Below are 21,380 nucleotides of genomic sequence, written 5' to 3'. Positions count from 1 at the left end.
GGGAAGCCAAGGTTACAAAAAGGATCAAAGCCCTGTTGAGGGGGATCCACAGTGAAAGGTAAATGAACTGTAAACTCATGCTGGAGAAGCCCAGGAGTGTGCTGTGCTTGAGAGTCCCACCTTGTCCCATGCTAATATCGTGGGGAAGGGAGAACCCAGTTATACCATTTTGTGAACACTTCTTTCTTTTCTGATGAACATTATCCCACATTATTTTGTAACTTAGTGGTAAGGATTGGTAATAGATTCTTTTTAGTATAGGCCCTTTTTATTTGACAAGATGCCACGAGGACTGCCTTATTATTATTTGATGGTCGTAGCTTGCTCCCATCTTCGATTTAGGTTAATACTAGGCGTTTTTCTCACCCATTTATGCATTTTAATAAACACCCTTGAACTGTGATCACTTGTGTGTCTTTACTGATGCCACCATGAGTTCCTTACAGCACACAGAGGGAGGGAGCCACAAAGCCTCTTAAGGCTACCCGAGGCACACCGCCCTTCCCTAACAGGCCACCAACCCACAGGTGGCAGGAAAGTAAAGGCGGCCCATACCCCGGCAGGCCTGAGCCAGTGCGACATACACCAGTCACGGCCTGCAGCATCTCCCACAGAAGAAAGCTGTAGCAGAAAGAGGCACAGCTCCTGGCGGCCAGATGCCCATCTGAGGTAAAAGGGGGGGTTATCTAAAAGCCCCCCAATATTAGTATTCACCCACAATATCCACTTTTTTAATACTATGATTATCATATTTTTTACACATCTATATATATATATATATATATATATATATATATATATATATATAAAACCCGACCCCACCGCCGCAAACCACCTACCAACCTAGCCCCTAACCATCCACAAGGCCAAAGACACCAAGCCCAGAAAGCAAGGAAAGCACAGGAGCAGCAGCGATGTGACAAACGATACGCCGCCAACCGTCGCTTGCTCCCGAACCTTCCATGCCCCATATATAAATACCAGGAAGGGCCGCGTTATATGTATGTCAGCTCGCTACCCTGTGCAGCACCCAAAATAACCCCGGGGGAAACGTTTCCAAGCAAGCTGATTGGCCCAAATTGATTCCAAGGGCACAAATGATGAATTTAGCAATATGTATATTTAAGTTTTTCATCTTTATGGGTATTTCGTTTGTGTATGTTTGCATGTTTATTAACCAGTTAAACAAGCATTTTCGTAAAATATTGGCTTGACTTGTTGAAAGTTGTGTATTTACTTTACGTCTTCCTGAGGCATTAATGGCTGCCGCAGTGGGATGCCGGGGAGGTAACGGCCAGCTAGTCTGCTTTGAAGGCCCCAAGCAAGACCATCAACAGGATTGCAATGGAGTGCAGCAAGGAACACTATAGTTTACTGTCAGATTAGGCCTGAGTTCCCGGCTTCCTGATTTGTCCACATGGATTCGAAGGGTGGTAATGCTCTTTTTGCAGGAAACATGGGGATGCCCACATGGCAGTAGCTGGCAGGACATGCCTCATGATACCAGGCTCCTCTGCCCGTGTACTCTTGACAATGTACTGTATCTTGATAGCGCATGGCACTAGATTTAGTGCACCTTAACCCTCAGCTAGCACGTTGGTGTTCACACAAACGTACACTAACTACAGTGCATTGAACACGCTATCTGAACAGGGTGCACAGATAGTACGGTACCCTAACCTCCAGCTTGCAAGCTGAGCGGCGCAGTCGCTATCACATTAAACCGCCCTTCCCTGCACAGTTCAGCCATATAGAAAGACAAGATGGTAGATCATTAAAAGCGGAAAGACTAATGGGAAAGGTAAATTTGTTCCAGACAGGGCTTTCTCCATAGAGAACTTTGCATTGCCACAGCATCCTCGCCTGCAGATCCGAGGACTGACTAATAGACCCTCTACAAGGGACTTTGGCCTTAGGATGGAGCTCAGGCCTTCAGGTAGGAACATGGTAGCACTAAGGAGGGCGTGCAAGGAGGTGACAACCCACCACCGCCTTCTCATGCAGTGCAGAATGAAAAGGGGCTCAAACAAGCAAGGGTACAAAGGGCCTGTTCCCAATAGGGCAGTGTACCCCCCACACCCTTCAAGCTATAGAAAACTCTTCAAAAATTCAAATCCAAGGAGGTTGTGAGTTGAAACCAAACTCCCTGCATTTTTCCTTAAATGCCGAAGATGAAAAAAATCTAAAGTACTGTGACAATTATTTAAGAGTGAATACCACTGGGGCTGGGTGGGGAGAGGGCAGTGCAACGAAAGAATGGCGCCGTCTGCAGGCAGCACTCGGGAATAACCAGCCAAACGAAAGGAAATGGCGTCAGCAAACTCTGCCAAGACCCCTTTCTATCCGTATGGTAGGTGGCCTGCAGTGCCTGTAAAAGAACTGGGGTGCCAAGCTCTGATGCATTCGCAAGCCTACTAGAGCGCCTGGGTGGCACCCTGAGAAGAGTGAGAAGCCAGTCCTTTGCCCCCATGACCAAAGAGAAATATAGCTACTGGCAGAGCAAGAGAGAGAGGGCCCAAGACAACTTGATGAGCAAGGCAAATATGCAGGTCGGCACACCCTGTATAGATGATTGGACAAGAGCTTGCAGGGCTGGGGAACCAGAAGCGAGAAGATGTCTAAGATGATATGGCCTGACAAAAAGAAGTAGCTTAAGTATTCCAAATCAGATCTAAGAAAGGCTCGGTAAGGGGGATGTGTGTGGGCAATACGTAGCCAAACAACTTAATGAAGTGGTGCTCTGAAGTGGCCAAGGCAGCATGAGTACTTCCAGAGCAACTTAAAATAAATACAGATTATCAAAGCATAGAAACAAAAGTACTCATGCTAAACCCCCCTCACCAGTGCGAGTGTCCAATGCTAGGCCCTTTCTTACTGCAAAATGGACCCTCACGCAGCCGAGGCCAGAGCCCTTTCCAAGGCTATTCTGCCTTGTTAGGCCTTTTTCATGCTTTGCTTTGACTCTGCCCTACTAAACCATATGATAATTTGTTAAATATTATATTAGACACTGCTTTTAATTTAGCAAGACATATTAGCCACTGTTTTGAAATTTAGTGAGGCATTTGAGTTAGCTGCTGTTTCTAGTTTTAGTTGTGCATTACAATATAGTTTTTGTTCTGGATATTTGGGTCCACCACTACTACACATGTTAGCAGTACACTAGATCCTAGCCTATGTTTTGAATTCAGCTGGATATCCGAGCTAGCCTTTGCGTTCAATTTAGTGAAATATTTCAGTTAGCCACTGGTTTAAACTGCGGCTGGACATTTAAGCCAGCCACTGCCTTTAAGTTAGTAAGACATTTCAGTTAGCCACTGGTTTTAGTGTTAATTTTAGCTGTCCAGTAGAACAATCCAAGAAGCCAGCCATGTGAACACGGGTACGTATCACACTCCATGCTTATGGAAGATAGCCAAATGCAAGGCCACCCACCGGCATACATCGGCTACCATACACCACTCCCAATGACACATCGCACAACACCTCGGCCATTAGAATGCAGCTATCCCCCATTACAAAAATGCAGTCTAGCTGAACACATAATGAGTTTGACTACTCTTGCATGCTCTCTTGTGAACTTCAAAGCACCCATCCACTTGTCAGCTTGATATGGGTAGCTAGTAGGCATCCTGCCACCCCTACCCAACTTTGCTTTAGCCAAAATGTACACTCACATTCTAAACTCCTCTGATCAATTTTCCCAAGCTTTTGACTAGTCTCCCGAGGGCGTTCGCCTACAGCGCTTTGAGGTCATATGAATGTGATAGAGGCACTATACAAATGACAAATTACATCACATTATATGTCTGGCCTCGAGCTTGTCTGCACCCCTCAACAACTTGCCCATTGAAGTATCTACTTACTGCTCAAACCTTACATTGCACCACAAAATAGGTACACCAACTACACCACTCAGACAGGGCAATTCAAAACCCATCTCAACATATATCAAATAACAGAACTCTACACCGCCACATCTAATTTACATACCGCAACCCTGGCAGCATTCTAGCACCCGGCCCCATGAGCACACAAGGCTCCCCTCTGGACACAAGTCTCTCTGCACTCTCACCAAAGACGGCCTAGAAAAAGACACACACAGGGGTCAGGGTACTTCCAGTCTGTGCACATCAAAAGAATAGCAAAGCTTGCTTGCATCTTCCCTCTACCCCTGCTCACCTAACCCACCCTACTCTCTAAGATATACCATGGTGCCGGGAGACTATGCAAATGACAGCTGCGCAGTGTAGAAATCCCATTGACATAACAGAATATAAATGCACAAGACATAGGTACACAACTTCCCTGGTGGCTGTGCAAACTGCACAACATCATGTCTGTGCATGGGACACCCATTCCAGGTGTTCATCTGCTGTTCAAGAACACCCCACATTCCAGCAGCCACCTCACCAGTCACAGGTGGCACAGGCTGTGAACCACACAGCCAGCCCAGCAACTCTCCTAGGACATTTCTTCCTATGTTTTTTCTTTCATTTTTTGTTTATTTCTTCATGTCATTTTTCTTCAATGTCACTGTTTCATGCCTTCCTATCTCCCTTTCTCTTCTCTCCTTCCTTCCATCAATTTTCCTTCTGTCCTTTCTTTGTTCTATCCATCACTCTCCCCTTTCACTTCATTCTGTTTCTTTGGGATCTATGTGATTATTGCGACCCCCATAATTACAGCACCCTAAAATGCAGACTTTTTTCTTTTTCTTTTTCTTTTTTAAACCCCCTTTACACCACATGCATAATCTTTGGAGACCGCCCTCAGCCCACCAATATTACCATTGTATCACGAACTCCCCCCTCCCCCGCATATATATATATATGTATATATATATATATATATGGTGTATATGGGGTTAAAATAAAAAAAAGTCAGCATTTTCGGCCGTCGTAATTGTGAGGGCTACATTTTGGGCCATTACCTTTCGTTGTAGCCATCTCCCCTTTTCCTTCCTTCCTATTGTCTTTCCTTCCGTTCTTCCTATTCCCGCTCCAGTTCTCCTTCCTTCCAACATCCATCTCTGCATTTTTCCCTTCATTCTATCCATCCATCTACCTGTCCTTCCACCCCTCTGCTTCTAGCCATCTTTCTCTCCGCAGGAACGGTCCTGCGGTCCTTTCTTCGTTCTTCCTTGCTCACTCCCTACGCCCTGCCTGCCTTCCATCTCTCCATTTCCTCCATTTCCTTCTCTCTTTCCACCACTCTGCAGCATGTGGAGCACAGAGTAAGCACGGAGTGTGTGGGTGCGTAAATTCCCTCAATTCCACAAAAGTATGAGTGAAAGGTAAGCTTCTAAAAAAAAAAGTCCTGCTGTGAAAGTTTAACATGAGGCCGAGGCGCAGAATGCCTGGTCCTGTGGTTATGTCCATGCTGGCAGCACAGCAGGGTGTCCATGACATCCGGGACCTGTGGCGCAGTAAGCGTTTCGATTCACGGTGGCCCGGCGAGGCTGCGCGTGCTCTCTCACGGCGGGCCTGACTGATGTCTCGCCCACGTCCTGTGGATCAGTCCTGCTTGTCAAAGCAAACCCTTAGGGTCCTCCGGCTGCTGCCTCAACATCTTATTCTCTTTGTGGCAGAAATGCACATGAAAAAAACAAACACTCAGAAACATGTATTGAATTAATAGCAGCGCAGGTCTATTTGCGGGGTCTGCGGGGATTTTTCTAAGCAAGAAGGTGTGTGTGGGGAGAGAGAGGGGAGGTCTAGGCGCAGATAATGGAAGGGGCAAGGACATAGAAACAGGGCTTCCATTTGAGATCCCAGCATTCAAGCTCGCGGCGCTGAAGGTCGCAGTGAAGCAGAGCGCAGAGATTCACCCCTTCTGCCTCTGAGCATGGTGCCAACGAAGAACCATGGCCGTATTTATAGCATGGGGGACATAGAACGTACTGTGGTGGGCAGTGCTTTGAGTGGGGTGGTAAATTGAGATGGGGGCTTTCGTTAGAAAGCGTGGCTTAAGTACGAGTGCCTGCAGCCCCCAACAAGAGCTCCCCCAACCGTTGCATTAAAGGCGCCGTGGTTGATGAATTGCCTGCGGGGGTCGCTTCCCCTCCCTGGCAACCCTTTAACCACACAGCTCCTTGCATGCAATGGGCTGCCTGCTGCGTGATGTCTCTTTCTTCTGAAACAGGAGGACGGCTGGTTTGGCCAGCCTCTCCTTTTGTTTCTGAATAAAGAAGTAACACGCAGTGGAAGCCCTTTAACCAAGCACGTTAATGGGCCTCCTGCTGCATTCTAGCCCTTTACTCAGAAAGAAAAGGAGATGCTGGCCAACCCAGCCGTCCTCCTGTTTCCGAAGAAAGACACATCACGCAGCAGGTTTAGCTGAAGCGCTACTGGTTACACGGTTGACTCAGGTCTCAATATTTCGGATTAGAAAAAAGCAACGGTGATGCATTATCTTTTTTCTAATGCGGAATGCTGACACCTGCAGGCAGCCGTGTAACCGTGCAGTACTTGGCTAAACAGCCGCCTGAGAGGTCGGCATGGCTGGGGCTAGTCGGGGTGAGCCCAGTCTTAGGAGCCCATCCCAGAGACTGCCGAGGCTTGGTCCGGGCTAGCCCCAACCCACTTAAAGCACTGGTGTTGGGATCTGTTTTGTAATTTCCTTGCCTGCTAAGCAGCCCCTGTTGGTGATGCATGCAGAATTTCACATCAGTGGGGCATCCACTTCATCACAGCAAAACATGTAGGCTGCGGGGGATTCTTAGAATATGCAATGGTTGAAGGCCTATGGGCAAGACGGCAGCTGTCCAGCCTCTGGGATTCCTCTTGTGATCAGCTTGGGATTTCTTCTGCAATTGGTAAAGCTATTGTACTAGATCACTGCGGTGGCATGCCCTCTTCAGTGTGCCAAGATGGGTCGGTAGGTACTATACGGGTTAAGTAAGCCATCTTAATCCCTGCAATACTTTCTATGTTTCCCATGCAGAAACGCTCCCACGTGATTCCAGCTCATGAGTAAGTGTTATGTTATAAACCACCTGTATGTTACTGTTACCGCCATACTCATAATGAAACCGTATATACAGAGGGTAGAACTAGCATGTCCTTGTTGGCAAAATGTGCTATGGTACGTTTCTAGGCCACTTTAAAGTGCTGAGAGGGAAGAGCAGTGGAAAAGGAGTGGGTGAATGGCAAGAAGGAAACAGGCGAGAGAGATGGAGAGGTCATGTCATGTTTTGGTGGGCGCTTGTTTAGCACACACTGTTCTAAGGCAGCTTAAAGTGCTGAGGGCCTGTAGGAGTGAGGGAGGGAGTAGGGAAAGGGGGGAGATGGAGAGGTCATGTCATGTTATGGTGGGCGCATGTTTAACACATGCTGATCTAAAGCAGCTTAAAGTGCTGAGGGCCTGTAGGAGTGAGGGAGGGAGTAGGGAAAGCGGGGAGATGGAGAGGTCATGTCATGTCATGTTATGGTGGGCGCATGTTTAACACATCCTGATAAAAGGCAGCTTAAAGTGCTGAGGCCCTAGAGGAGTGAGGGAGGGAGTAGGGGAAGGAGAGAGATGGAGAGGTCACATCATGTTTTGGTGGGTGCATGTTTAACGCATGATGAACGAAGGCAGCGTACAGTGCCTAGGGCCGTTAGGAATGAGAGAGGGAGCAGGGAAAGAAAGGGGTGGCAGGAAAAGGAAAAAGGGAATACGTTGGCATAGTATCTTATGTTGGTTTCTTGTAATGCGCACAGTGCTCACTGAATTGTGCCCAGTTCTCAACAGGAGAGAGGGAAGAGTGGAAAAGCAATCCACAGGTGACAAGGAAAGGAATCAAGAAGGCACAACAGTGAGTTAGGGCTGGAGGGTGAGGGTGAAGGAGGGCAGTGAGATAATGTACTGGAACATCATTGAGAGATCTCATAGAAGAATCTGAGTTTGCTTTCTCTTACTCCTGTATTGGCAATACTGCCTCTTACTGCAGCCATCATAGAATTGCGAGTCTGTTTGATCAGCTTTTTTTATCTGGAGTTAGGCTGCACTGGGTCCACATGCATCCAAACTATCACAAAACCTATTTCTCTCCCTTTACTACTTTCCAAGGGTCGGACTGGGGCAAACAATTGTTTCATGCACCAATGAAAAAGTGGCACATAGTTTCACATGGGAATTCATTCCTTTTGTGACACACTATTTCAGTAGTATCCAAGGTGGGGGTGTTGATAAAATTTGATGCAAATTGTGCACTTTAAAGAATATTTACTCAGTAACACTGGTCAAAACTACAAGCCACTGGTGAAGTAACCTATCAAACTGGTCCACATGGGCCAATAAAATGGGCCCACACTAGCATTTTGCATTTTTTTTGGTTCGGGCATTACCCTATTGGTCAGTCCGAGCCTGACTTTCCCGTAACTTTACCAACACCTGATGTTCATTTATCCTGGCACCACTTTCCTATCCACTAAGCCTTCCCTTCACTTTCCCTCTTCAGACCACAGTCTGGATAGCGCAGCTGGGGACACAAGACACAACTCTCATGTCAAGCCATGCCTCTGTGAGACCATCATAGTGGTACTGTGCCTTCTATTGATCGTCCATAGATCAGCAGCTCTGACCGTACCCAGCATCCAGGCATTCCAGTCTTCTATGTCATGTCAGAACAGTTCATTCTCTCATTTCTTCAATGATCACCTCATCCTATCCTGCAGCAGGATACAAAAGCATTCTGTCTTTCCAGCCATGCTCTATCTCCATTTGTGTTGTCGTGATATAATCATCCTGGTATGAAAATTACTGTCTTGATCTTCATTGCAACGTTGCCGAGCTCCCTTGGAACTGCCCTCTGGTAGTACAATGCTGCTAGATGACGGAGGCACTTTGCATCTTGCGCCGGCATCTCTTTTGAAATGAAGGTTTTGACAGTATGCATGGCACAGGGGTTGAGAGAGCAGACATAGCAATTCTCATCAGATGTTCTCTCCCCCCAGGTGAGCTACATTATCAAGATAGGTATTTATCCCCTGATTATCTTCTTCTGCTTCCCTCTTATGTCACTTAACATGTGTGGGATGTCTCAACCCACTCATCCAAGCCCTGCAACATCACTAGGCATTGCTGGCAGCAGAAACATCAGAATGGCCACTGGAAAGCATGCTGCTTGCCAGAAATCACCAGAAAATGCGCAGTGAAATCCTGAAAAATAGGCTGCCATCCACTTTTGTCTATCTTAGTGAGCACCAGAGACCACTGCCAAAACCCATCCTTTGGCTGCTCACAGAGCAAAATCTCTGCCAAGGAATACAGAGCTGTCTCAAAAATCCGTTTATATTTGGTGCCAAATTTGCTAAAATCATGGCTCACAAACCACCTAAAAAGATCCAACCTCCTTGTTGGGTGTTCCACATCATTATACTGCAAGAATCCACATAAATCCAATGTCAGAAAGAATCATGTTTTATTAGAACAAAATCCATTTTTAAAGATATTTGATGGAAAGACAGCTGTCAAAATGGGTGTAGTACCGTTACTCGCCTCTGTCAGGTGCTGGCGATTTACAATTCTGACAGGAGAGCTGTGTTTCAGAAGTTAACTATGCCAAAGAAGAGAATTCCATCAAAATGCCATATAGAGTGCCACGCAGTGATTTCTTTGTTGAAAAAGACTTGATTTAAAGATATGTTGCTTAATGTGAGTTTATAAATATATTTTTTTACAAGGAAGTATGTTACAAATTATCAGAAAGTAACTGATGCAGTTAAAACTCCAAAAGGCTTGCTTCCCATGAGAACCCTTCACACCTTTTCACTGGACAAAGGAAGCCTCCCCTTCCCTGGGATAAGAGATTGACAGACTGGTGTGAACATGAACTAGCCAAGGCACCCTGGCCTGCTGCTCTCAGTCAAGACAATGGATTCTTTGGGGATGAATAGAATATGCTGATTTGGGTGTGACTGGTCAACAACTGCTCTCGGAGAGACAGGACATGTGACCTCTGAGGCAGCCAGATTTAGGGGCGGAGACAAACCGCTGTGGATTCAGGTAGCCCAGCAAATATATATTTTATAAAATTGCGTATAACAAATTTTACCAAGCTGACAAAAATATGAAACTTTGGGATTCTTAAAATGAATAATTCACCCACAATTTAAGACTAAACTGGACGCTGTGTGATGTTCTGAGACCAAACCCCAGAATTATTAATATTGCAGCTGCAGTGTTTTTGCTATGAACATAAGAATTTACAGGAATGTGCCCAGAGAGGATATGTATGTTTGTGTAAAATTTGGTGCAGAACCAATATTGGGAAACCCACCAAAAGCGCAAATAAATTGTCATTTTTGAACTAGAGCTCTTAGGAAGATCAGAGTTGGACAAGAATGTACCTTAAGTAATTTGTGATGTGCATATGTATTATGAACAACTTGTGTATCTGGGAAATATGTTTTTTGGGTAACATTTTCTCTGTAAAAGCAAAGGGGAGGGATTTCAGTTAAGCCATAAACATGACACCGGGTGACACGCTGATTCTTTCTCCAGTTAGGGGACAGAGAATCCTATAACCTATCAAATACTTAGGGGGTTGGGCATAGAAAATCAGCCTACCCATCCACTTTGGAAACACATAAAAAGAGACTGTTTAGGACAGATAAGGAACACTTTTTATTCTACTACTCACCGATTCCTGCAAAGCACTCTGCCAGACCAGTTCCAGACAATATCCAGACAGAGACTCCAGACTCCAGATCTAGATCCAGAGACCAGAACTCTAGAACCCAAACTCTAGAACCTTGAAGCAGAGAGGCCTAAACCAAAAGCTGAACTCTTCTCAGCAGGCCTGTAGAATCTAGCAACCTGATTCTCACATTTAACAGCCGGGCTGAGCTGTTCTATTCTAGCCAAGAACCCTGTGCTAGAACCAAGGTCCAGACCCAGAAAAGTTCAAGAGGCCACAGACCGCCATGCAGTGCTGAACGCAGAACCCAGAGGGCCTGAAACCTGTCCGGTGGTGAGAGTGAAGACAAACCCCCTGACCAGATCTTTGACGAGGCCCATTCCACTCCAAAGCTAGGAGTGAGTATCTAGTCTAGAACTGTCCATAACCAATCTCTTAGTTTAAAGTAATCCTCTTCCAACCATTTTAACCTGTCCAGAACTGCATTATAGAATCTTGTGTCCATCCTGTTGATTTGAAATATGTAAAGCGCATGTGTCATTTCTGAAATCTTGATTTTATTTCTGCAAAATCTACCTTCACAAAAACATCCGTAACTATTGAACCGCATGTCCTAGAAGCGAAATGTAACATTATCGTTTTTCCATAATCGCGATTTACGGACGCGGAAAAATTACAGCGAATTGCAATTTGGCTCAATTTCATTTTCTGTCAAAATAGCTGCTCCTTGTTCTCAATTGTTGAAATTCGTTTTCAATTTGATAATCATTCATGAATCATTGCTAGTGTTGACCTGAACCAATCTCAAGTAACTATCACTCATCCTGAATCTCTTTTAGTGAATTAAAATCAATTTAACATATTTTCACTTTCACTGCAATCACATTCAAAAGTATTTTTGCCTGTTTTAAAATCATACCTCTTTCTCTGAGCTTGCTGGGGTAACTGGGATTGAACTGCATTCTTGATTGTCTTCCTGAAACCTGTGTGCCCTTATTTCCATCTCTTCATATTGCATAGGGGGGAGTGAGTAGTCACAGCGGAAAAAGTGACCATATTGTCTTTTGTTGAAATCATATCAAGTTATTTCTGGGTTGCATTGTTTCCCATTATTGCATTTCCTTGAATCATATAAGGTATTCTCTGCTACAGTATCCTTCATATTCAAACTCCTAAGTGATTAAAGAGATTGTCAGTTTTGTAATATTACCCCTTGTTGATTACGTCCATATTCATAAGTGTGCTATTCAGATATTCTTTTGTTCATAAAAATGTGAAATATATATTGTTTAATTCTTCAAATAAACCTTTTAATTTGCAAAACAAACCTACTTCTTGGCTCTGTGAGGTCAGGGGAATTCAAAGAGAGGGGCGTTATATAAGGGTTCATCATCCAGATTTAAAGAACTTTGACATAAAAATATATAAATAAGGGCATCCATTAGGCATCCCATCCTAAACATTGACTTAGTTGGATTGCTGGATTGAAGTCACTTACAGATGCACATAGAGATTAAAGAAATTGTCATCATTTGTACTTGCACTTGGAAGAATCATAGATGATCTTTTTTCAATTCGATCAGCAGGAAAATAGATTTTCATAAATGTAAGATACAGAAAGATAAAAAGAATGCATAGACATATATAAATCAGACATATGAGTCTGGAAAAACATTTAGTGTGCCATCCTAATACTTGCTGGGCACATGCTCGTTCTATAATCACATTATCTTCTTCACGAATCATTTTTAATTCAAATATTCAATTTCGCATCTGTAATTGCACAATCTGTTCAATTATCGCTGTTAAGAGTCTCCTTATCACTGGACCATTCTTGGGATCATGTAAAAAGGTGTGAATGTTAACATCTCTCCTAACAAGGTTAGGGTAGTATGACACAATGTATAAATCCTAGATGACAACCGATGAGGTCAAATGACCTATTGACGTAGACAAGAAGAAGACTACGTTGTAAATAAGATGTTGCAGAAAACAGCTGTTCAACACATGTATAGATGCTGAAACGCAAGGTAGATTAAGTCATCATAGAGGCCAGCTGTAAATAGTAAATAGAATACAGGTGAAGCCACCATTGTACAGAAATGGACATTGGTATCATGAAACAAGTAATCCAGAAAACAATGAAGGGAGATGGCAAAATGTTGCAGCAAAATTATAGGCTTGTGGAGCTCCGTGGCGCGGCTGTCTGGCCCAAAGTCAAGCCTGAAGAAACCAAGGTCAGCTTTCTATTCTGAAAAAGAGCGAGCGTGCAGAGGATGAATCCTCTCTTGTTAAGGTGCAAGAAAGAACACCAAGAATGGCAGGTTTTAATTCATTTAGAGCATTTAAAACCTACAAAAGATCATGGTATCCTGTCACGTGAGCCGAGGATGGAAATAGAGTTCGAACTTGGAGTCCCAGACACGATAGTGAGTGCCCTCACTCCTGTGCATTCCCAAAGATGAGAACACTCTACAAGGCCAAGTACAATGGCAGAAGGCATGGGCGATGAGCAATGGAGGGCTAATTGGGTCGTGAGGTAGTATCATGTCCTATCTCCCTGCACCTGGGTCTGGGCTAACGTGCTGCTAAATGAACCTAATGTTCCAGACATGGCACAAGCGTGCCAACCAATTGTATTATAACAAAGGACTTTATAGTTTGTAGGGCCAATGAGAAACTATGTATCTAATGTTTCTGGAATTACATGTTGTTAGAGGTAAAGTGACTTGTTAGTGCACACCTTCAATTATTGAACAAGTTCTACCAATTCATAAAGGTTTAGGTGAGGGGGAAGAATAATGTCCTTGACACAAGGTCATGTTACGAAATGAAAGAAAAGAGTCCAATTTATTAATTCTACCGCCCCCGCACACTAGATGGCTGAAAACTCAGCTGAAATTTAAATACAGACTGATCATAGAAATTCAAAATGCAATAAGTGTAAATTAGCCAATGTAGTTTAATTCAATTAATGAAGAAGGCTTCAAATGGATGATTCATGTAGAGGCCAAACAATTCCAATCGTGCTCAACGCATTTCAGGGGTCATACCTTTTCTTCAAGAGCAAATCACGTTGTAAATCAAGTTCCAAACAACTCTATTACAAATTAAGAACAATTCATAGCCAAAAGTATGTAATATCCATAGACGATAACATAGTATACCATGAAGCTCACAAGTCCACATAGTTTACAACTTGTATATTCATGAAACAAAAACCTGTGACGCTAACGTGGTCCCAAATAGGGACATTCTAGCAGTATTATCCAATGACCCTCATAGCTCCTGGGAACAAACACCCATGCAGAATGTGCAAAGGCTGACACCAGAGAGTATGACTAGAAACCTATCTGACCTTTGTATATTCAGGTGAACAAAGTTAGGTCCCCTTCTGGAAATTTAAAACTGTAAAAGAACGAGTGTTTTTAGAGGTAGGCATAAGCTGTCCACCTGATATTGGACAGCCAGTAACAATCCTATCCTATCTCCTATACAATTGTATATCTCGATGTTTCCCATAACCAATCCTGACCCTTGATAGGTTTTTCACTATTGACACATAGAATAACATCATTCTGATGCATTGTCACTATAAGAATTTTATTTTTGTGGATTTCATTGAGAGACTGAGTGTGCTTCCGTTGATGTGCGTTGTAACCTCCCTGTTTTAGATAATTGTAAATAAAACAGTATTTTGCCATCTTCCTGAGTTGGTTTGTTATTTGGACTCAGGATTAATCTGGTGTAATCCCTTCCATTCCATATGCACGTTCCTAAGGGCCATATGCTCACTTGTAACACCATTTTGCGGGGAGTGGCAGTGACAGAGGTGAAAAAGAGAGCAAGGGAAAAGTTCTGTGACATGATCAAGGCAGAGCCTAAGTTGAGGGATCTAGAAGAAAGGTGCATATAGGGCACCTCGGAACAGAGGCATAGGGACCTATGGGGGGCCCAAGATAAGCTCAGGATATCATTACTTTATGAAGAAAAACACTTGATTTGGCTGCAAGGGGGAGGGTGTATGAGCAGGGGGATAAGAATGGGAGACTGTTGGCCTGGGTGGCTAGGCAGGAGATGGGGGATCAATGGATGTCAGGCATGTGGGATACAACGTGGACCGTCAGGTTGGAGGACCAAGATATGGCATATATTTTCGTGGACTTCGATGCAAAACTACACTCTCCGGCACCGGGAAGGGTTGAGACTGAGGTGAGGACATATGTGGAAGTCCTTCACCTGAAAAGGCCGTCGGAAGAAGAAAAGCATGCCTTGGAGGCAGACCTCACTCTATCAGAGATCACCAGGAGTAAAGGACAGTTGCAAATGGGAAAAACTCATAATGGCCTCCCTTCAGAACCCTGGAAACGTCTGGGGAAAAAGACAAACAGCCACATGCTGGCCTTGTTTCAGGAGAGCAGGAAGGAGGGAGGAGGGATGGCTCCCCCCGGACCTCAGGAAATCAGTCATCACAGTGATTCTCAAGAAGGGGAAGGCCAAAAAGTCCTGTGAGTCATACATATCCATCTCCCTCCTCAACGGGGAAGTCAATATTTTGGCATTGGCTTTGGCCAATATATTGCTTATGGTCCTACCCCATTTGGTCCACAAGGCCCAGAATGGGTTTATGCCAGGGAGATTGATGCGCCTCAACCTGCGTCGGCTGTTAGGTATGATCACATCAGCCGATGGGTCACCTGGAAGTAATAATGCAATACTGTTGCTTGATTCCTACAAAGCCGTTGACTCAATTGAATGGACATATCTGTGGGAGGTCTTGGAAAAGAAGGCTTTGGCCCACAGTTTATTGGGTGGGTAAAGCATCTCTTTGAAGCCCCAGTAGTGAGAGTGATGGTGAATGGGTGTCTCTCAGGTCTGTTTCCTCTGGAACGCAGGACAAGGCAGGCATACAATCTCTCCCCGCTCTTATTCACTTTTCTGATGGAACCATTGGTGAGGGATGAGAGGGGATAGGATGTTCATGGGTCTTAAATAGCCAGGCAGCCACGTGGATACGGTAGCCCTATTTGTGGATGATATCCTCCTATATGTGAGTAGACTTAAGACTTCAGTATCCAGGGTGGGGGAGTTGCTATGGGAATTTGGCTCCTGCCATGGCCCACAGGTGAGTTGAGAAACGTCTGTATACCATGTAATCACGGGGGAAAGGGAGGACCATGCTCCTTTGGGTGCAGGGGGTTATTGATCCCTATCAAAGAGCCATTTCAATACCTACGTGTCAAGATCACGGGAAATAGGACATAGAGTTTCCAGCTTAACCGGGATCTTGTGGTAGCCGGCTTTATCAGGGATGTCGAGAGGTGGGCAGATCTTCTGTTCACACTTCTGGGTAAGTTGGCTCTTTTCAAGATGGAGGCCTTTCCCAGGTTCCTGTTTATTATGCAAGCCACACTGTTCGAGATTCCACTGGCGGACTTGGATAAATTCGACAGAGGTCCTAGGAAAATGCTGTGGAGCCCGGCCACCCCCAGGAAAGCTCTGGACATGTTAATGAACTCTACTTGGGAGAGTGGGCTGAATCTGCTGAACCTTCAGAAGTATTTTTGGGCTACTGAGCTGGTGCTGGCAAATAATCGTTTTTTTCAGAGGGTAAGAGGGATCCTGCGACTAACCTGGAGAAATTGGGCATGGAGTGGCTTACGCCGGACCAAGTCCTCTATATTAGGAGACGCCTGGGGACTTCCCCAGAACGGGAGGCTGGTGGTGAAGGTCTGGCATATCCTGATGGGGGAAAACCAGAGAGGCAACAAGTTGGCGCATCCTCAGCCACTATGTGGAAATAGGCTATTTTATGAGCTCAAGACCGTTCAAGGGGCAACAGGGCTGGACTGACATAGAGATACGGATGGTTGGGAATGTGGTGAAAGCAGAGGCCATAAGGCCATTCCAGGAGTTGAGGAGGACACATGGAATACCTTGCGCCATGCTATTTCAGTATATCCAGCTATGTAATGCTATCAGTCTGTAATTTAAGGAGCCATCCGAGCTTCTTAGGGACTCCCCCTACTAGTTGCTGCAAAGAAGTTGGAAATCAAGCCGATCTCCACAGTTTATAGATGGGTGTGCAGTACAACAGAAAAATCCCTTACAAGGCTGAGAGAAAGGTGGGAGATAGACTCGAGTCCCGTGGAGGAGGGGAAAGGGAGAGCACCCTGGGGGTTACCAATGAGATACCCATTGATTCGAGGTTAAGGGACATTCATTACAAGATCCTGCATGGAATCTATCATACTCCACAAGTGATGCACAGAATGGGAAGAAGGAAACATGACATGTGCCCCAAATGTAAGATAGAGGTGGGAACGTTTTACCACATGGTCTGGCTGTGTCCTAAGTTAGAGCCGTTCTAGGTTTAGGTGTTGCAGGTGATAAGTGCACTGGTGGAGGAAGAGCTGGATTTGGAGCCAGCGCTGTGTCTACTGGGCAGAGTCTGGTGGGACTGGCACAGGTCAACAGGGGCATTGCAATGGGGTGGGGAGAAGAGGAGGGTCCTACCCTATGAGCTTGGGAGGACTGGATGGATAGATCTATGAGGTTGGAGAACTTGATTTACAACAGTAGAAGTTGCCCACAGAAACATGAGAAGGAGTGGGGAAGACGGCTGCAGCGCAATGAGGAACTGTGACAAACCTATGGAGATGGTTGAAGGAGTCGATGAGGGCTTGGATGGGAGATGGGAAACCAGATGCCCAGGGCAGGGGGGCAAGGGTGAGGTTGGGGCAGGTGAGGGTGGAAAGGTGTGGTTAGGGTGGAATCAGAGAGTTGCTGGGGGGCTAAGGGATATGTTTTTTGTTTTGCATAACTGTTGTTTTCGTTCTCCAAACTCAAAATGCAGTAAAAGTCGTTTATAAAAAATTAATTGGGTAGTAATAGCTTCTAATATGACAGCACTTAGTGTTGAAACGCTACAGAGAACATAACATTATCATTATAACCTTGTACATAACTGGGCATGTGTGTACCAGGTCCTCCACTAATCCATAAGAGCAGTGCGTACAGACAGTTACCCCATGGATATTGTTCGTGAACGCCCAATGCAACTCTGTAGGGAATGAGGCCCCTTACATTTTCAGAATTCAAGTAACAGGGTAAATCCTTTTCAGTAAGTCTCTTAACAAATCGGATAGGACTCAGCTCACTTGAGTTCGAAATCATCTGGTGCCGGCAATTTTATGAAGTGTGAGACCATCACTGGCAGGCTTAATTGGGGCGATCGAACACGTCCTGCCTGACCAAGGAATCACTATTGCCTTTTCGACGGCATAACATTCCTGAGACCTTTGGCCGGTCTAGATTGATGGCAACTGGATCCAATCCCAATCGGAGGCCGGCAATAGGAGTTGAAGGGCCACTGTGTCACCTGGTCTGAGAGCATGATAAACGATGCAGCCAAAACCACATCGCTCACCCAATCCTCCCTGAATGAGGGAACAATCTCCCTAGCAGAGCATTTTGGACGAGCTCTGATCTTGAGGTTGAAGGCAAGACCTGGTTTGGCTTTTCTCCTGTGAGATATAGGGCTCTTTTGTGGCCAGGGACAGGGTGAGAGGGGCCTTGTGGATAGCAGACTACTAGAACCTGTCATTCCTAATTCAATTTAATTTACACAAGACGTTTCAACATCAAATGAGAAATGGTTCTCTCATATGCTAAATGTGAGAGGAAGGAGCCCAAATTTTAGCCTAAGCCGTAAAATAAATATACCTCATATTTTCGCATTCGCGTAGTTATAACAATCCACTTCATAATTCAAATGATTTACAATTATTTTCTCCTCCCCAATGTCTTTATCCAGAACGAGCCCTTAGAAACGGGCCAGAGACGTCCGTCTGCAGCAGCAACAGAGATTATAACTATATGTTGGAGTTATCTAGGACCCATTGACTGGCTCCTGCGAGAGCCCTCCAATTTCCAAGCTGAAACATAGAACCCTTACATTGCTTTTTTTGGCGCTGAGCACTAATCGGTGGATGTGGGGACAGCATACCTGATGACGGGCCAGTTTGAACCATATAAAAGGGGTTTCCTTCCTTTCTGCCTCATTGATTGAATTTATATGAATTGTTGCCACCATTTCTTTTATCTACTATTTTTTACTTGTTATTTCTGTTTGACGCATGTGCCTACTTACTAGCTGCTCTGAGTTGCTATTTGCACAGTTTGCTCACCAGCTGTTCTAAATTGCTATTTTTGCACGGTTTGTTTGATCCGTATTCTTACGGCTTGTTACTTTTAACTCGGGCGGGTTAAAACAGAGCTCCTGGAGCTTCTGCACGCTTTGAAACCTGGGAAGTACATTTCCCAGCATACCTGTAGTTCTGGGCTCGGGATTAATACCTGATCACAGGCGCGACCGCGCCTGCCACTAACGGGCCAGTTTGTGCCAGTTCATGCCTGGAGTGGCCAGGCCGGATACAGCTGTTACTCCCTGCCTTTGGGAGTTGTTTCTGCTTGTTAGTATTGTAATACGTGGATGATACCTCGTTTAGCAGGTGTACTGGACACCTCATAGCTCTTCTAAATCTGTTTGCACAGTGTTCTTCAGGAGTGGCTTTTTAGGGTCTCTACGGGCAGACTACCATTAGGCTTATCTTATTTCTTGGCTTACGGTTTTGCCTATATATCTATACGCGTTCCGCCCAACTGATTTACAATATTCACGTGAATTTGCCGTTCCGTGCCAGTAGGGGCATTATGGAGTCTATAAATGCTGCACGCTTAAAACGTGAGGTACATAGCGCTTCAGCCTCATGCCAGAGGAGCCATAATATATTAGAGACATCCTCATTGACTAGCTGTACTCAGATACAGAGTATGCCCATTGCTGCATGTAGTAGCGTGCACAGTGCTCGCTCTCTGAACTCATCTTTTGAGTCTCCTAGCATTAGCACGCTGTTGGTAGGCATAGTGGGGTATTTAGTTCTATTCTCCCACAGTGTGTGGCTTCTACTTCATCTCCTATCATCGCCCCGTTATCCTGCCCCATGAGGTTGCTTTCAAAGCCCATGTGAAGGGAAAGGTGGCATGCTGTGAGGTGGAGGCTGATACAACTTCATACAGTCAGGAGTACAATATTATTAGTGCCTCGGAGAACATATCTATCGAACCCCCAAGAATGTGTAGGAAGAAAGATGACGAGTTTGTTCATACTGCTCAAATTATGCATGAAATATCGGGTTTGGACCAAGGTCCATTGACCTTGCCCTCTGGAGGTAAGCTGCCTCATCACATCGACATGACATGCAGTGAAACCAAGAAGTGTATTGTGAGTGCTAAAGTGAAATGCATGTTATTAAATACTAGGTCTCTGGCTAGGCATGCAACCTAGGTCGCAGATTATATTCTGGATCAATAAGTAGATCACAGAGTCTTGGTTTCATGACGCAGCCGGACCCTCACTCTCACTGGCGGCCCCCATTGGTTATAATATCCTTAGATAAGATCGTACGAATGGCAGAGGTGGTGGTGTTGCTCTAATCTATAATCAATCTTTTAATATCCGTAAAATTGATACGCCACAGATCCCGGATTGCTAAATACTGTGGGTTAAGTATCAAGTTAACCATAATTCGACCATCAATATTGTGATTGTCTATAGACCATCCCACAGCTCAGAGGATTTTGTCCCAAATTTTTGTGACTTTGTAGCCCCTATGTTAAAATCTAACACCAAAATTATGATTTTGGGGGATTTTAACTGTGGCTATTTTTACCTGTCGGATGCACCAGATAGGCTATTGAAATCATTACTTTCTGACCAAGGGTTTGAACAACATATTACATCCTCTAGGCACAAAAAAGGTAGTTCGCTGGATTGGGTCCTATCTCAGAACATCTGCATTGAGGATGTGCATAACAATCAATGCCCAGGGTCAGATCACCATCTTTTTGATTGGAACTCGCCCATCTTTCCAGTCCAAAAAATCCCCAGATAAGGGTGTAGGGCAGTGGTCTTCAAACTTTTTTGGCCAGGGCCCCCCTGAGCAAAATTTGGGCAGGTCGGGACCCCCCAGAAATGCCAAATGGACAGTATATATTGCGCGCCGTCACCTGCTCCCATCAAAGTCGCTGGGCTCCCTCATCCCACTCCTACCCAGTCGCTGGTCTCTCCCCACCCCATCACACACCCAGGGCTCTCCCCACTCTGCTCCCATCACTATCCCATGGTTCCCGCCCATTGTGCTCCCACCATAGTCCCTCGGTTCCCCCATCCCGTTCCCAACACAGTCTGAGGGCCAGTGGCGGCTGGTGAATCTTTTTTAAGTGGAGGGGCATTAAGGGGAGGTTCGGGGGGGTTTCCCCCTGTGAATTTTTTTTTAAATAATAGGTTAAAATGTTGCATTGTAGAGCATACTTTTAACAAAAAATGGGTAAATAGCCAAACAGTTTGCAATTGTTGCTGGGAGTCCAGGGGGCAGGCATTGATATTTTATTTCTATCGCGCTCGTACACAAGTGTTTCAGAGCGTGACAAGGCAAGGGAGGGGAACAGAGGAGAATAAAACAGCGATCTTACTAGGCCCAGTGACATTGAGAACGCGCAAGTGTGAGGGGAAAAGTGCATGGAAGGGGGGAGAAGTGGAAAGTGCGAAGCAGAGGAGAAACAGATAAATAACAATAAATAAATAATAAAGGCAACAAACAGTGGTAGTGCAGCCAGCAATTTGCAAGTGCTACGTTTAAGGCAGCAGACAGGGTAGGTCTGATAAGTGCAGGAAGAAAGATGGTTCTCCTCA

General features: G+C 45.1%; 1 protein-coding gene across 2 annotated transcripts in view; it reads right to left on the bottom strand.

Moving 5' to 3' along the window:
• DRP2 (dystrophin related protein 2) overlaps positions 1–21,380 on the bottom strand; it is a 1,496,582-nt gene that overhangs the window by 1,332,660 nt on the left and 142,542 nt on the right. The window lies entirely within an intron of this gene.

Source organism: Ambystoma mexicanum, chromosome 5p (assembly GCF_040938575.1).
Source record: "Ambystoma mexicanum isolate Mex_15411 chromosome 5p, UKY_AmexF1_1, whole genome shotgun sequence".
Lineage (NCBI taxonomy): Eukaryota > Metazoa > Chordata > Amphibia > Caudata > Ambystomatidae > Ambystoma > Ambystoma mexicanum.
Note: the sequence above shows the minus strand (reverse complement) of the source record. Positions and strands in the feature narration are given on the sequence as shown.